Here is a 6000-nt window from a genome sequence, read left to right as displayed (position 1 = left end):
CTGCGGGGCACAGGTGGGCGCCGGGCTGTCACCTGGGTCGCGTTGCGGATGCCGGGGTGCGGGCGCCGGCGGAGAGACCGCGGGCTGCGGGACTGCCGCACCCCGCAACCTCCGGCCTCCGCGGGCAGCTTGGGCAGGGTTATGCGGGGCAGGGACTAGGAAGTTGGGACGCGCTCGAAGTTCAAACCTGAAAGGAAACCACTTGGCTTTGTTTGAGAGGCGCGTCCATCCGCGGCCGCGGTCGCTCTGCAGGGTCGGTGAGCCGGGCGGGGGCTGGCTCTCCACGTGCCCTGGCACGGAGCACACTGGCGTCAGCCCTGCTGGGCTTTGCGCTTGCCTTTCTTTTCTTTTCTCGGCTCTGGGAGATCTTGTAGTTCTGACCTTTCTCCCGTAGTCTGAAGGCCGAGCATTGTCTACCCTCGTTATAGTCCCAAAACTGACTTGGATTCTGATATCCCCAGAGGTTTCTTAGACACGAAGGCTACTCTAGTGCGTGGTTACATAAAATATTTTGCTTTTCATGCAAAATAAATTCTTACTACTCAGCACAAAATCCAGTTAACAATCTGTACACTTTACAATGGGGGAAGTTTGTGGTATGTAAATTCTATCTTAAGAAGGCTGATTTTTGAAAAAGTCAACAGCAGTTTTTTTTTTTCTTCAGAAGTGTTGACCTTTGCTTTCCAAAACAGAACCTATTTTGAAACTCATTTTGAAGCCCGTGTAGATAGAAATAATGCCTGCACAAAATTTTTAAAAAGGTGGCTGAGGGGCGGGGAGGGATTGGAAACAGAATAGAAGTGCCTAAAATAAAAAGCGAAGTCCTCTTTCATTCCTTGTCTTCATTCCATTCTTCAGAGGGCAACAGTGTGTTTCCTTATAGAAGTGTTTACTTATGTACAAGCACATATATGTGCATCCTTTATTTTATGTAATATGTAATTATAATATATACATACTCGGCACAGTATTTTTTCACTTTATATCTGGGATACTTTTCCACATGTGGTCATAGAAATCCATTCATTCTGTTTGTAGGTATCTATTTTCATAATAGCTTTTATTTAACCAGTACCCTCTTTTTTTTTTGAGTTGGATTCTCACTCTGTCACCCAGGCTGAAGTGCAGTGGCACGATCCCGGCCAACCTACCCTTGATCTGTTGGGCTCAGGCCATCCTTCCACCTCTGCCTTCCAAGTAGCTGGAACTACAGGCGCATGCCACCACACCCGGCTAATTTTTTTTTTTTTAATCGTAGAGAAGAGGTCTCACCAAGTTGCCTAGGCTGATCTCAAACCCCTGAGCTCAGGCAATCCTCTCGCCTCTGCCTCCCAAAGTGCTGGGATTACAGCTGTGAGCCACCATGTCTGACCAACCAGTCCCCTCTTAATGAACATTTAGGTTTTTTCCAGGTGCGGTTGTTTGTCTGTTTAAAAACTACTGACACTTAAATGGGGGGAGAAGATCAGCCCCAGCCCAGTGTTTTTAGTTTTTCTCTTGGAGTTATTTGGTTTGGTATTACTGCTTTTTTTTTTTTTTTTTTTTTTTTTTTTAGTTGGCGTCTCATTCTGTTGCTCAGGCTAGAGTGCAATGTCACCCTCACGGCTAGGCAGCCTCAACCTGCTGGGCTCAGGTGATTCTTCTGCCTTAGGCTTCCAAGTAGCTGGAACTACAGGCATGCACCACGATGCATGGCTAATTTTTTTGATTTATTGTAGAGATGAGGTCTCGCCACGTTGCCCACGTTGGTCTTGAACCCTTGGGCTCAGGTAATCCTCTTGCCTCGGTCTCCTAAAATGCTGGGATTACAGGCGTGAGGCACTGTCCCCCGCTAACATTGATCTTTAAGAGTAGTAAAGTGACCAAGCATGGTGGCTTACACCTGTAATTCCAGCATTTTGGGAGTTGGAGGTGAGAGGATTGTCTGAGCGCTTGGGTTTCAGACCGGCCTGGGGCAACATGGTGAGACCTCTTCTCTATGAATAAAAAGAAATTAGCTGTGCATGGTGGCACGCCTGTAGTTCCAGCTACTTGGAACTCTGAGATGGAAGGATCACTTGAACCCAGCAGACTGAGGCTGCGGTGGCTGCAAGCATGCCACTGCACTCCAGCCGGGGCGATATAGTGAGATTCCAACTCAAATAAATAAATAAATAGCAAAGTGTCTTGTAGTAATTAAACTTCTTCAAATGGTTAAATTGTTCCACTGACTTGCTAAATGTTCTTGATGCAACACAGTGAAGTAGTTAGGTAACGGTAAACAGTCCTCAATCCTGCTATGGGGTAAGGTGATGCAAAGTGCAGGGGAGTAAAAAATCCTTATAGGAGTCTCTGAAAAATTACTGAGCGGTGAGGCAGTGAAGGTGTTGGGGAACACCTTTGGTGAAGACCCAAGGATATGTTAGTTTGTGAAACAAAATATTTTTAAAATGTCAGGTAGGCCGGGCTCCATGGCTCAGCCTGTAATCCCAGCACTTTGGGAGGACGAGGCGAGTGGGTTGCCTGAGCCTGCGGGTTCGAGAGCTGCCTGGACAACTTGGCAAGACCTCGTCTCTACACTAAATCAAAAATAAAAATAAAAATAAAGATAAAACATCATGTAAATGCCAGTTAAATAAACTTTTTAAAAAATTAAGAAATAATGCTTCTTGTTGATGATCCTTACCACTTGCTGACATTCCATTCTTGCTGTCCTCTTGCCTTCAGTTCTGCAGCACGAACGAGGCTCAAGGAAGGGAGGAAAGGAACACCTACAGCTATTTAGCTTGGCCCAGATGGTGCCCATCCTGGAGTCTTTCTGGGCAATTCTTTTTCTTTTTAATTTTGTATTATTGTGTGCACACACACACACATACACATATATTCTTTTATGAGCAATTCTTTAACAAGGAGAACTGAAAATGAAGCTTTGGGGAGGGAGGGGCGTCATGAGATTGCTATTACAGATGTTCTATACCTCAGGACTAAAAATGCATTCTCAATAAATATTTGTAAATGTATTGAATTATCAGAGCCAAAATCGAGGTGTAATCATTGTTTTTTTTTTTTTTGAGTCGGAGTCTCACTCTGTTGCCCCGGCTGGAGTGCAGTGGCATGCTCATGGCCACCACAGTCTCGACCGGTTGGACTCAGGAGATCCTTCCGCTTCAGCCTCCCAAGTAGCTGGAGCTACAGGCATGCACCACCATGCCCGGCTAATTTTTTTATATTTATTGTAGAGACGAGGTCTCACCAAGTTGCCCAAGCTGGTCTCAAACCCATGGGCTCAGGCAATCTTCTCTTTTTTTTTTTTGAGTTGGGTTCTTACTCGGTCACCCAGGCTGGTATGCAGTGGCACGCTCATGGCCACCACCGCCTCAGCCTGCTGGGCTCAGGTGATCCTTTGCCTCAGCCTTCCAAGTAGCTGGAACTACAGGCATACGCCACCACGCCCGGCTAATTTTTTTTGATTTATTGTAGAGATGAGGTCTCGCCAAGTTGCCCAGGCTGGTCTCGAATCCGTGGACTCAGGCAATCCTCTCACCTTGGCCTTCCAAAGTGGTGGGATTATAGGTGTGAGCCACCACGTCCGGCCTATATATATATATATTTTTTAGCAAATTTTTTAGCAAATTAAGTTAGGCCTTTTAAAGTCCCATGGCTAGAATCCAGAAGAATTCAGGCAACTTGTCTCCTCATTCATCTGTTCATTCACCCATTCTTCCATTCATCCATCCGTGGATCCATCAAGCACCTGATATATGCTAGGTAGTAGAGATACAGAAATGAATCAGCATGGGGGGCGTGCAGGTGGGCAAACAGGTATGTGTATTCGTCAGTTCAGGTGCCATAACAATACCATACACTGGGGGGCTTAAACAGATGTTTCTTTTCTTACAGTTCTGGAGGCTAGAAGTGCAAGATCAAGGTGCTGGCTGAATCGGTTTCTGGTTTCTGGCTTGTAGACAGCCACCTTCTCCCTTTGTTCTCACTGGGCCTTTCCTCTGTGAGCACACATTCCTGATGGCTCTTCATCTTCTTATAAGGATACCAGTCTTAGTGGATTAAGGCCCCACCCTTATGACCTCATTTACTCTTAATTACCTCCTTAAAGGCCCCATCTCTAAATACAGTCATACCGGGGGCTAGGGTTTCACCATACAGCTTTACGGGCACACAGTTGAGTTCATAGCAGTATGTAAACACGTAGTCAGCAGTGTGATACATGTCCCAATAGAGATAAGTTTGTTACATATGGAAGTCCAGAGGAGGAACTTCTGGTTGCCAAAGAGGCTGCGGGCCCTTTACAATGTTTGTTGAAAGATGAGTAAGAGTTTAACAGGCAAAACCGTGGGGCCTGGTACTTGTGCAAAGGCCAGGAGGGTCCAAAGTACATAGAGCTTCTTGCTGGGGTTACAAGTATAAGCCACTGTACCTGACCTCTCCTACTTTTATTTTGTCTTATTTTGACACATTTTAAAAGTAAATTTTATGTAGTTTATTATGTAATGATGCTAGAAATGATTTGGCAGAATCTAGTTTAATACTCTCTAGACCTTCCTCTTGGCACATGTAAAAGAGAGTTTTACAGGTTAGTCTTTTGTACTTGACAGCTGGTCAGACAATAAGCTTGACTAAGCTCATTCAGATAGGAGGTGATGGGTAATGTTGTGATAATGACCAGACTTTAAAAGGGGATACAAAATTTTTAAAATTGTTTTATATAATGCAAGCACTTATTTCTCATACTAATGTCTTCATGTTTTAGGATTTCTGGTTATTATTCATAAGAATTGTTTATGACCTTCTCTATTTCTTTTTCCACTTCTCCACTTTTTTTCCTTTTCCACTTTTTGTTTATAACTTTATAGAAAATTAGCTTATTATAAGCAATTTACTTTTAAACTAGGTTTTGTGTGTGTGTTTTTAAGCTGGAATTTCACTCTGTTGCCCAAGCTGGAGTGCAGTGGCATGCTCACGACTACCGCAGCCTCAACCTACTGGGCTCAGGTGATCCTTCCGCCTCAGCCTTTCAAGTAGCTGGAATTATATGCATGTACCACTACGCCTGGCTAATTTTTTTATTTATTGTAGAGATGAGGTCTCGCCAAGTTGCCCAAGCTGGTCTCAAACCCGCAGGCTCAGGCAATTTTCTCACCACGGCCTCCCAAAGTGCTAGTATTATAGGTGTGATCCACTGCACCCAGCCTTCTTTTTGTGTTTTATAGGTGTAGAAGTTCTCAAACATGTAATTTGTTTTAAATTTCCTTTATTTTTATCTATTTATTTATTCATTTTATTATTTTTTTTTAGTTGGAATCTCACTCTGTCACCCAGACTGGAGTGCAGTGGCCGCTCCCGGCCACCGCAGCCTCAACCTGCTGGGCTCAGGCAATCCTTCCGCCTCAGCCTTCCAAGTAGCTGGAACTACAGGCGTGCGCTACCACGCCCGGCTTATTTTGATTTATTGTAGAGATGAAGTCTCACCAAGTTGCCCAGGTGGGTCTCAAACCCACAGGCTCAGGCAATCCACTCACCTCTTTTTTATTTATTTTTATTATTATATTTTGAGTCGGAGTCTCACCCTGTCACCCAGGCTGGAGTGCAGTCGCACAATCAGGGCTCACTGCAGCCTTGACCTGCTGGGCTCAGGTGATCCTTCCACCTCAACATACTGAGTAGCTGGGGCTACAGGTGCGCACCACCACGCTAGGCTAATTTGTTGATTTTTTTGTAGAGACAAGATCTTGCTCCATTGTCTACAGTGATCTCGAATTCCTGGGCTCAAGCAATCCTCCCACCTTAGCCTCCTAAAGTGCTGGGGTTACAGGCATGAGCCACCACTCCTGGCCCCAAATATGTAGTTTTTTTTTAAATCAGAAAAGAAAATTCAGCTGATTCTTGAGCACTATAGGGGGTTAGGGGCACTGATTCTCATGCAGTTAAAAACCCACATATAACTTTTGATTCCCTGAAAACTTAACTACTAGTAGCCTACTGTTGATAGGACCAATAACATAA

The 6000-nt window shown here is 44.7% G+C and overlaps 1 protein-coding gene across 1 annotated transcript in view; it reads left to right on the top strand.

Annotated features, from left to right (window-relative positions):
- Positions 1 to 6: 6 nt before the first annotated feature.
- Positions 7 to 6000, top strand: part of AK3 (adenylate kinase 3) — a 28343-nt gene continuing 22349 nt past the window's right edge. The window contains exon 1 of the mRNA XM_008049295.2: positions 7 to 13. The gene's annotated coding sequence lies outside the window, so the exon portion shown is untranslated. The remainder of the gene's footprint in view (positions 14 to 6000) is intronic.

This window comes from Carlito syrichta, unplaced genomic scaffold (genome assembly GCF_000164805.1).
Source record: "Carlito syrichta isolate Samal-C Ts95f unplaced genomic scaffold, Tarsius_syrichta-2.0.1 Scaffold131632, whole genome shotgun sequence".
Taxonomy (NCBI): Eukaryota; Metazoa; Chordata; class Mammalia; order Primates; family Tarsiidae; genus Carlito; species Carlito syrichta.
Note: the sequence above shows the minus strand (reverse complement) of the source record. Positions and strands in the feature narration are given on the sequence as shown.